An 11,593-nucleotide genomic window follows, 5' to 3' on the forward strand; every position below is an offset into this window, starting at 1 on the left:
GACATCACAGGACATCATTTGTAATAATACATAGCACAAGTGTACAGAAAATGACTATAAAAATTAATATAGGAAGCAAGTGCATACCAAGAGTGAGTATGTTCTGAAATGGAGAAATTTTCTTCAATGTGCCAATTATAGTCTTTGCTACTCTTTTTGGGTCAATCCCAGGAACCATACTATGTTTGATGTATTGGGTAATCTAATGGAAAACTTTCACTTCCATTGTAATATTGGAATCATGCCACACTCCTATTAAGGGGGCTCTAATCTTTTCCCAGGTAATGATGATCTGGGAGAAGTCATATAAACTGAGGGTGACATAAATAGATGCATATCTGTAATCACATCGTAGAGATAACCAAGTCTTAAGGGTCTCTACCTCATTTTTTATATCTAATATAGGCAGTTCCAATTTTTCAGTTTTTTTCTGGGTGTCATGATTGATTTTTTTTCCTGTACTTGAAGTGCTTCATATTAAAAAAATTGTTTTTGCTAGTTCTACAGCATACTGAACAGTATGAATTGTGGATTATAAAGATATAAAGAAAAATGTAACAATGAACTAAAATACTAAAGATATGTGTCAATAATACTAGCTCTATGAAATGCTTTTTTATATTTTAAACTGTCACTGATTAAATCTTATTAATGCTCTAAGCTATGCTCTCCTGCACATTGGTACCAAGCATGAGATACATTAGTAGAGAATTACAGCAAAAAATGGTGATAACATACTGATGTCCTTAGAAATACATGGTGTGGGGGCGGCTAGGTGGTGCAGTGAATAGAGCACCGGGCCTGCAGTCAGAAGGACTTGAGTTCAAATCCAGCCTCAGACACTTCACACACTTACTAGCCCTGTGACTTTGGAAAAGTCACTTAACCCCAATTACCCTCCAAAAAGCAAAAAAAAAAGAATACATAGGATTTAAATTTCCTTGGGCAAGTCACTTAACCCCAATTGCCCTTCAAAAAGCAATAACATAAAATAAAACAAAATCTCGAGGAGAACCTGAGTTCAAATTCGGCCTCAGACACTTAACATAGAAACTAGCCATGTGACCTTGGGCAAGTCACTTAACCCCAGTTGCCCTCCAAGAAGAAGAAAAAGAAAAGAAATACATGGTGTGAGATTAAAATTTTTACAAGTAACATTCTAATATAAAGCCTTGCCCTAAAAAGTTATGTTCATACATCTGAGCAAATAATGATTTCAAAGATACAAAAAAATAATATAATAATTAATACAGGTAATATATGTAAACCACAGACATCAAATTAAAAGGAGATAACTTTAACAATGTGGATAATATTGTGTTGGTGATGTTCCTGGATCAATTCCAGAGTGAAGATTATTCTGGATGTTTTCTGATATGATTTGTAATACTTGAATCATGCCAAGCACCAAGAAGTTGGGCATATGTTTTGTCCCAAAAGAAATTAGAATCAGAGCTATTACATGGTAAAGGAGATACACAATTATATATATATCACATCTAAGCAACAGTTAAATTTTAAAAGCTTTTACGTCATAAACTAAATACAATACTAATGGCTCTAATACATTGATCTTATACAAAAAGTCCTTATCTAATATCATGTAGTGTCTTAAGGGTTATAGAAATATTTTATGGAAATTCATTAACATATTGTGCAGTTTTTTGGGTTTTTCTAAATATAGAAATTGTAGACAGTGGTTGAAATTATCAATAATAGTAGGGCAGTGAGTCTAGGAACAAGAAACCTGACAAGAATAATAAGTCTAGCAATAAGTCTGACAATGACAAGACCTTATCCCCCTTATTTAAAACATCAGAAATTTTATGTAGTGTATATCCCCATGACATAGATGCTAAACATGAGTTATAATTAGTTGGAAAAAGCAAAAAATATACATTAAGTAAGAGCACAATTAGTACAAGTAATCTTCCATACATAGGAGTCATGCATAGATAAGTGTATCCATAATTACGTGGGTTTCAAGCTAACATTCATCACCAATTATTCACTAATTGAGCAGTTTGTATTTCACTTAGTAAGGAAATAGAAGACACGGTTACTGATATTAAGAGGGAGGTAATGGCTCTGTGGGAGAAGTACTGAACCCATGCGGATGTTCGCGGGTCTCCTGCCATCCCAGCCCACCTTCTCCCCCCACACCGTCCTGTGCCCGCCCGCCATGGCAGACTATCTCATCAGCAGTGGCACGTGTTGTGTTCTAGATGATGGGTTTACAGTAAAGCAACTCTTCAACTTCAGACACAGGCTCATGTACAATGACTTCCTCATCCTCCTGGGCTATTCCTATTTCACAGCAGACCAAGTAGATCTTACTTCAGCACTTACCAAAAAGATAACCCTGAAGACGAGGGAAGCCTAAGAATTTGAGCCGCCATGTTCCTCTCCTTGTCACTCCGGGCAGGGGCCACCGGTCTCATCGCCTACTGGGGGAGACAGATGAGATGCTTACACAAAACAGCTGTGCAAAGTGGAGCTGGAGGAGCCTTATTTGTTCATAGAGATACTCCTGAAAATAACCCAGATACTCCATTTGATTTCACACCAGAAAACTGTAAGAGGATAGAAGCAATTGTAAAGAATTACCCAGAAGGACATAAAGCAGCGGCTGTGCTTCCAGTACTGGACTTAGCCCAAAGGCAGAATGGATGGTTGCCCATCTCTGCCATGAACAAGGTTGATGAAATTTTACAAGTACCTCCAATGAGAGTATATGAAGTAACAACTTTTTATACAATGTATAATTGAAAAGCAGTTGGAAAGTATCCCATTCAAGTCTGCACTACTACACCCTGTATACTTTGAGATTTTGACAGCATACTGGAGGCCATTCTAAACCAGCTTGGTATTAAGGTTAGAGAAACTACACCTGACAAGCTTTTCACACTAATAGAAGTAGAATGTTTAGGGGCCTGTGTAAATGCACCGATGGTACAAATAAATGATAATTACTATGAAGATTTGACACCTAAGGATATTGAAGATATAATTGATGAACTGAAAGCTGGCAATGTTCCAAAACCTGGACCAAGGAGTGGACGTTTCTCTTGTGAGCCAGCTGGTGGTCTTACATCTTTGACTGAGCCACCCAAAGAACCTGGTTTTGGTGTGCAGTCAGGCCTCTAAGTAATTTGTATGACTTTGTCCTTAAAAAACCGCAAACAGACCTGTTAAAGTATTTCTTGGTACATTTAAAATAAATTAAAACTAATTCCCCCCCAAAAAAAGATAACCCTGAAGACCCCACTGGTTTTGTCCCCATGGACACAGTCACTGAGGCTGGGATGGCCATAGCCATGGCACTGACAGGAGGTATTGGCTTTATCCATCACAACTGCACCCCAGAATTCCAGGCCAAAGAAGTATACAAAATTAAGAAATATGAGCAGGGCTTCAGCACTGACCCTGTGGTCCTGAGCCCCAAAGATTAAGTCAGAGATGTCTTTGAAGCCAAGGCAAGGCATGGCTTCTGTGGAATCCCAATCACAGACAATGGCAAGATGGGCAGCCGCATCATCTCCTCTTGTGACATCGACTTTCTCAAGGAGGAGGAACATGTCCGTTTCCTGGGCGAGATCATGACCAGGCGGGAGTATCTAGTGGTGGCTCCTGCAGGAGTCACACTGAAAGAAACCAATGAAATCCTACAACAGAGCAAGAAAGGGAAGCTACCCATTGTGAATGAGGATGATGAGCTTGTAGCCATCACTGCCCACACGGACCTGAAGAAGAATTGGGATTATCCCCTCACATCCAAGGACATCAAGAAGCAGCTTTTGTGTGGGGCAGCCATTGGCACCCACACAGGACAACAAGTATCAGCTTGACTTGCTGGCCCTAGCCAGTGTCAATGTGGTCGTGCTGGACTCTTTCCAAAGAAACCATTTTCCAAATTAACATAATCAAGTACATCAAGGAGAAATATAACAGCCTCCACGTTATCAGTGGCAATGTGGTGACAGCTACACAGGCAAAAAACCTCATTGATTCTGGAGTGGATGCCCTGAAGGTTGACATGGGCAGCGGCTCCATCTGCATCACACAGGAAGTGCTGGCAAGTGGGAGGCCTCAGGCAACAGCTGTATACAAGGTCTCAGATTATGCACGGCACTTCAGTGTCCCAATCATTGCATATGGCAGCATCCAAAATGAGGGCCATATCACCAAATCTCTTGCCTTTGGAACTTCTGCAGTGATGATGGGCTCTCTGTTGGAGGCCACCATAGAGGCCCCAGGCAAGTACTTCTTCTCTGATGGGATCCAGCTAAAGAAATACCAGGGGATGGCCACCCTAGATGCCATGGACAAGAACCTTGGCAGCCAGAACCGTTACTTCAGTGACATTACTTCAGACAAAATTAAAGTGGCTCAGTGGGTGTCTGAGGTCATGCAGGACAAAGGGTCCATCAACAAGTTTGTTCCCTACTTCATGGCTGGCATCCAGCACTCCTGACAAGATATTGGTGCCAAGAGTCCAATTCAAGTCAGAGCTATGACGTACTCAGGGTAGCTAAAATTTGAGAAAAAGACCTCATCTACTCAGGTGGAAGGAGGTGTCCATGGACTCCATTCATATGAGAAGTGGCTCTTCTGAGAAGTGGCCTTGTTTGCTTTTATTATCTGTCACCTCTCTCTCTCTAGGTTTTTCAATAAAAATCTGGAAAGAAAAAAAAGAGGGAGGTTATGGCAATTAGTCCTGTGATTAAGAAGTCCAGAACTCACTTTTTTCTAAAAAGTGTAGTTCCACTGATAAATTGTGTAAGAGTAAGTTAAGCAGGTAATAGTCCATTAAAGGGTAATATTATCTTGTGAAAATGTGAAACACTAAGTCACTTCTTCTTGGGTTGTCTTTGTGCAAGGGGTCTCCAGTTCCTTTTTCTCTGAATTCTCTGCATCTGCGATCTGGATCGTGGAACATGCTTGCACATTCCATGCTGGCATTCTCAACAACATCTGATAAAAAGAAAATAAACAGAGCCTCACCCCCCATAGTTAAGGGTCAGGTCTTACCCAGTTCTTATTTGAGGATTTCTCCACAGGGAGTGTATACCTTTTAAAACTGTTTTTCTTCTGGTGTATAATCATTTTTAGTGATGCTTTAAAAGTGTAAGGTATATAAAGCAGCAGTTACTTGCCTTTGTGGTATATTTGTTCAAGTCCCTCCTTTTTATTTTTGTAAATAAGTTTTACTCATATAAAAGCTGGGGGGAGGAGACAATGCCAAGTTTGAGTAATAGCTATGCCAGTTTGCCTAGAATGCAAAAGACTAACATTAATTAAGTATGGCATGGTAAGTTTGAACCAGAATGGATAAAATATCAAAGGCTGGACTTAGGATCTTTATTTCATCTGTCAAGTATAGCTTGCCCAGTGGGATTATAAGGGTTATGGCTGTAATTAATTTTATTATAAAATGGTCACAGAAAGATTGAAATGATTTGTTACTATAGGTGAGAGCAATATCAGTTTTCAATAGTTTTAGAACATCCATAGAAGCAAAAGACGGTAACATCTGGTTAATTACATTTTTTACTGCTTCCCCTTTCTGAAGGGAAGCTGTAGGAGTAATATAGATAACACATTGAGGGCAGTTTTTAATTATCCGCCTAGTTTGTTCCCTAGTAACATGGAATTGTTTACCTAAAGTATATTTTTTTAAATAAAAATAAGAGTAAGATAATGTAATTTAGGAATATTTGGGGAGAAAGTTGGAAAAACTTGATCTTCTGATTAATAGTTTGTTATTTAGATAAAGAGGCCTAGGAAGTGAAGAATGAACTGCAGTATAGGTAGTGGCCTCTATCTTATAAGAGCTTGTAATTTCTGAAAAAAAGGTTAAAAAGATCTGTATTCTGAGTGTGTTTAAGTTTAGCAGTATCAAATATGTTGCCATATGTGCACTGAATATTTGCTATCTGACTCAATATTAAGGGAAAAGAAAAAATCATTTAACAGTAAAAATCACAGCTTTTTAAAAGCTTTGTATTATAAGCAGAAGTAAAGTGAGTAATAATAACAACTTCATAATTATTAGAATTAAGGTACTAGACTATATTTCTAGTTTTAATATTTATAAGTGATCAAACTTTTGATAGAGAAAAGAAAAATTAGTTAAAAACGTATAACTTGATAGCTCTGTTTATACTTACAGGAAAACAAAATTTTAAAATTGAGATTATTAAAACTTGGTTGATGTAAAATTTTCTTAAGTAACAAATTCCCAAAGTATGATAAAAAACTGAATTCCTAGATAAGTGTGGAATTCTTTACATATCGCAAAGTGTTTTAGTCAAAAAGGTATAGTAATAGAATCTGATCATTGTACTTTAAAAGCTATTAAAATTAGAATCTTCATAAGGTGAGCCTTGAGTAGTTAAAAAAAATTCTTTCACAAAATCACAGCTCATAGCCAATTACAATTTTTTTTATTTACATGGAGCTGTAATAAACAATAAAGATTTACTAGATTTCTCCTACATAAAGAATTTCATTTAAAGTTTTTCTTTCTCAAACTTAAACTTGTCCTGGTATAAAAGCCAAATCTTAGAACTCTTTTTAATATTTTGCAACTTCTTAGCAAGTTATAATTAAAACAAGTTCCTTTCTCAGGCTGAATGACCTTGCCTCTAGAGATATTTTCCATGGAAGATATTTTCCATGGGCTTTTGGCAGTTTTGCAGCATAAGTAAAATTGATGTGTATTCTAAGCAGGAGAGACTGGGGGAAGGGCTGGGCTAATGGTTATGCCCCTGCATTGCTAACTCTCACATATGGAGTAGGAATGTTCTGAATGTGCAGAATTAATCCAAAATAAAGTTTTCACCCAGTCTCCTCCTTTATATGTACATTAAACAACTAATAGTTTTAAGTTTTATAAGTAAAACAATAAAATAACTCAATTAGCAATCTTACAAGTTCCAATAACTTATAACCAAATTGTTTTAGTTGTAGCCTCCTTTCTAATTTCAGGTAGAGGTGTAAATGCCTGATTTTCTGTGTAGCAGATAGAAACAGTAAGAGATGTAAGTGACATAATTGTTTTTATACAACTTCTTTCCTATATCTTTTAGTTTCAACAGAATTCAGATTAAAAATTTGCTTTATCTAACACTATATCTGGCCTACAAGTGATACCTCAGTTTTCACTATATAATAGAATTTTGCTACAATTTAAAAAGACCACGACAACACAATGATATCATGACATTAATTGCATTTCCAAATCATCACTTGCAAAACCTATTAGTAAAATTTGGGCTTGTTAAGTGCAGAGATTTTTCTTCTCTCCTCACAGCTGCAGAGTGAGATTGCAGATTTAGAAGTTTGAAAGGAGAGGTTCATCTGCTTCTCTAAATATTGTGTGTGTGGTCTTTAGGGTGCATCAGGGCTGCTGCTAGTGGGGTCCTTGATAAGTTTATTATGCTTTCTCCCTTTAGTCAGATTGGGAGGGTAACATAAATTCACTATTATTCTTCAGGATTCTCTCTTTTAATCTGATCTAGGATGAGAGACTTTAATAAATTTTTGTGAAATGTTTTTAGCTGATTTAACTTTTACTCCGGTAAGCTCTTTTTTTATGTGTCCACTCCTAAAAAACTTCTTTAAAAGTAAGAGCTTTGGATGCTCCAGGGAAAGTAAGCTGGGAGTGACACCTACTCCCTTCTCTCCAGTACTAGAGAATGCAAAAACATATGAGGTGTTTCTTATCAGATTTTAGAAATATCCCAATTTGGCTAAATACCAATTAGTATAATATATTCTGGCATCTTTAGCATCAAGTTAGGAGTGACACTAATTCACTTTTTCACATTCCTTAAAATGACCAGAATGAGTTCAAATTGACTTTTAGTAGCATCACACACACACACACACACACACACAGTGTGTGTGTGTATATATATATATACATATATGTATAATATACACATATATGTACACATAAACATACATTTATATGTATATATAAATTGTTGTTGTTCAGTAATTTTTCAGCTTTTTCCAACTTAATGAACTTATTTGGGTTTTTCTTGTCAGAAATACTGGAGTGTTTGCCATTTCTTTCTCCAGCTAATTTTACTAATGAGGAGACTAAGGTAAACAGCGTTAAGTGACTTTTCCAGGATCACACAGCCAGCAAGTATCTAAAGTATAGATTTGAACTCAGGAAGAAAATCTTCCTAATTATAGGCCCAGCACTCTGGCCAATGAACCACCTAACTATTCCACACGTACAAACATATGTGTGTATGTGTGTGTGTTGTGTGTGTACACAGAGAAACAGGAAGAGTTTAACATAAATAATTAGCAATTTAGCTTTGTTTTATTTCTGAGCACCAGGGGCCAACTCAAAGTGTCATGTCCAGTCAGCCAATGTTATCTAGAAAGGGACATAGTCAAAACTGGAAGGGAAGAAGTGCGTGGGCTTGAAGTTGGAGGAGATAAGAAAAAGAGGGGTTTTGTCCAATAATACAATCATTTTTTAAAAAGCAGGTAAAATTAAGGAACAAAGCTCAAACTCGAAGAGCCATAGAGGCTCATGGGACTTAGATGGGAAGAGTCCAAGAAATTACCTAGATCATTTTACAGAGGAGGAAATTGAAAAGTCAAGTGACTTGAGAAAGGATATATAAACAGATTCAAGTCACTACATCAAGAAAAACAGCAGAAATCCAAGTCCTCTTATAGGCTGAGTCAAATTCACAAGTATCTGAGACAAATATAAAATAGTAAGATAAATGAAGGTGCAGGAAATTCAGAGAAAAACAAATTAAACAAGGAGTCAAGAAGTAGAGCAATTTGCTCTGTGGTCTCACTGGTGTACCCTCTTCTGAAGATTTTGCTATTGATCATCATTGTCCCATAGTCAAGGATATGATTTTATCCAATGATACTATCAGAAGTTAAGACAAAGTTGTGAAATACACAATAGTTTTGACTTTGATATTTCTGGTCTCTTGATTCATTACCAACCCTATCTCTACAGCTCTTGTTTTCCTCTTCAAAGCCTCCTTCCTAGTACTTCATTTATGTAGTAGGAATGTAGGGAAACTAAATGACCTTACCCAGAATCTTTAAATCATATCATGTAAGCCCATTGCCTGCTCCCTCTACAACATAACTCCAGGCCTACTAGTCATATGCATTAATACCTGGTAATCTTTAAGAATAACATAGCAAAATTCTTATAGGAAAGGTGATTAAGTGTGTAGGCAAAGAGAAACTGGGGAATGTAATTTATTTAGACTTTCAAAGGGTCTAAATAAATTATATCCACTGGGTATTTAAAAAATAAAATGAAAAATCTCTATGAAATTGAGGAGGCTGTTTTGTCACAATTAGAGGAATGAGTTAGTTTTAGGAAATAAAGGAGTATTTTCTTCTGGATTAAGAAGCATGACTACTGAAGACCCCAAGGTGCAGTGTACATCGTAGTTAACTCTTAGTTAACATTTTTCTAAATGATCAAAAAGGGCATAGTCAAGATGGCTGAACAGAAACAGGACCTCCACACGACTGCAGCCCTCACCACCTCCAGTCCATGTAAAAGGGGTCTCTGAACAAACTTTAGAGCTACAGAACCCACAAAATGATACATAGAAGCTAACCTCCCTCTGAGGACAGCCCAGAAGGCTGGCAGGAATCAGCCAGTGCAGTGCTCTGGGAGGCGAGACCAGCTCCACACCGAGGATTTAGGCCCAGGGAGGGCCTTACCAGCCACCAGCTGGAAGGACTCCAGATCACCAGCAGCATGGTGGTCCAGAATTATCAACACATAGATGCTAAGGACAAAGTGAGAGATCAGTACAGTGTACACTTTGGGACCCAGTAGTTGGGAGTGCATTGGCTTTTGCCCCTGGGGTGAGAAGCTGCAGCCACAGGCACATAGCAGCTTCAATTCCTGGTCTGCAGAGTGTAGGGGGACCAAGCGACCAGTTTGAGGGGTAATCTCTCTTGCTTTAACCTGCTTGGATCCGGATTATGGTCTAGGGTGGAGGTCCTCTGGTGTGTGACCAACTTGCCATAGTGTTTGCAGGCTTCAGCAAGGGCTCCCAACTAATACCACCAGCAGCTGAGAAAACCCCAGCATTTGGTACGAAGCTCCCCTGTCTGGTGGCAGAGTCCTACTGTGGCAAAAAGCCCAAAGTCAAGTAATTGAGTGGCAATATGACCAGGCAAAGGAAGCAAAGAAAACAGAAGAATACAACATTAGACTCTTATTTTGGGGACAAAAAGGAGCAAAGCATGGAACAGGAGGAAGCCAGTGAAGTCAGAACTCCTGCACCAAAAGCTTCAAAGGAAAACGCGAGCTGGCTACAGGCCACAGTGGACCTTAAGAAACAGATAAGAGAAGTGGAAGAAAAATTGGGAAGAGAAATGAGAATGATGCAAGAAAATTACGACATGAGAGTCAACAGCCTGACTGAGGAAAATAACACCTTAAAAAATAGACTAACTCAAATGGCAAAAGAGGCTCAAAAAGGCAATGAAAAGAAGAATGCCTTAAAAAGCCAAATTTGCCATATGGAAAAAGAATCTCAAAAGCTCAATGAGGAGAATCATTTCTTTAGAATTAGATTAGTGCAAATGGAAGCTAATGACTTTATGAGAAATCAAGATGCTGTTAAACAGAGCCAAACAAATGAAAGAATAGAAGGCAATGTGAACTATCTCATGAGAAAAACTACTGACCTGGAAAATAGATCCAGGAGAGATAAGGAAAAAATTATTGGACTATCTGAAAGCCATGATCAAAGAAAGAACTTAGAAATCATCCTCCAAGAAGTTCTCAAGGAAAACTTCCCTGATGATTTAGAACCAGAGGGCAAAATAGAGGTTAAAAGAATCCACAAATCACCTCCCCAAAAAGATCCCAAAAAGAAAACTCCTAGGAATATTTTAGCCAGGTCCTGAAATTTTGATATCAAGAAGAGAATATTACAAGCGTCCAGGAAGAAACAATTTGAATATTGTGGAAACACAGTCAGGATAACCCAGGATCTGGCAGCTTCTACACTGAGGATCAAAGAGCTTGGAATATGATATTCTACAGGGCAAAGGAGCTAGGATTAAAACCAAGAATCACCTACCCAGCAAAACTGAGTATCATATTTCAGGGGAAAATATGGTCATTCGGTACAATGGAGGACTTTCAAGCATTCTTCATGAAAAAACCATAGTTGAATAGAAAATTTGACATTCAGATACAAGAAGCAAGAGAAGCATGAGAAGGTAAACAGGGAAAAGAAATCATAAGGAAGTTATCAAACTTGAACTATTAACATTACTACCTGGAAAAATGATAATTGTAACTGATGAAACTTTTCTCAGTATGAAAATAGTTGAAGGGAATTGAAATATATATATATATATGTATATATATATATCAGAGGGAATATGGGCATATGAATACATATGTGAATGTGTGTATATATCTTTACAGGTATACATAGATAGAGGGCACGGGACCAATTTAATAGGAAGGTATGGTACTTAAAAGGTGAAATTAAGAGGTGAGAGGGAAATACAATGAGAGGAGATGGGGAGAGACAGAATGGGGTAAACTATCTCATAT

The 11,593-nt window shown here is 37.6% G+C and overlaps 3 pseudogenes; all 3 read left to right on the plus strand.

Moving 5' to 3' along the window:
• The first annotated feature begins 2,092 nt into the window (after positions 1 to 2,092).
• Positions 2,093 to 4,615, plus strand: LOC138163311 (inosine-5'-monophosphate dehydrogenase 2-like; annotated as a pseudogene).
• LOC138163322 (NADH dehydrogenase [ubiquinone] flavoprotein 2, mitochondrial pseudogene) lies at positions 2,343 to 3,247 on the plus strand (annotated as a pseudogene).
• A 4,888-nt stretch (positions 4,616 to 9,503) lies between the features above and the next one.
• The window catches only part of LOC138163646 (large ribosomal subunit protein uL18-like), a 90,391-nt pseudogene continuing 88,301 nt past the window's right edge, over positions 9,504 to 11,593 (plus strand).

This window comes from Petaurus breviceps, unplaced genomic scaffold (assembly GCF_028583685.1).
Source record: "Petaurus breviceps papuanus isolate PSGF00001 unplaced genomic scaffold, PetGlider_PUasm1.0 125, whole genome shotgun sequence".
Taxonomy (NCBI): domain Eukaryota; kingdom Metazoa; phylum Chordata; class Mammalia; order Diprotodontia; family Petauridae; genus Petaurus; species Petaurus breviceps.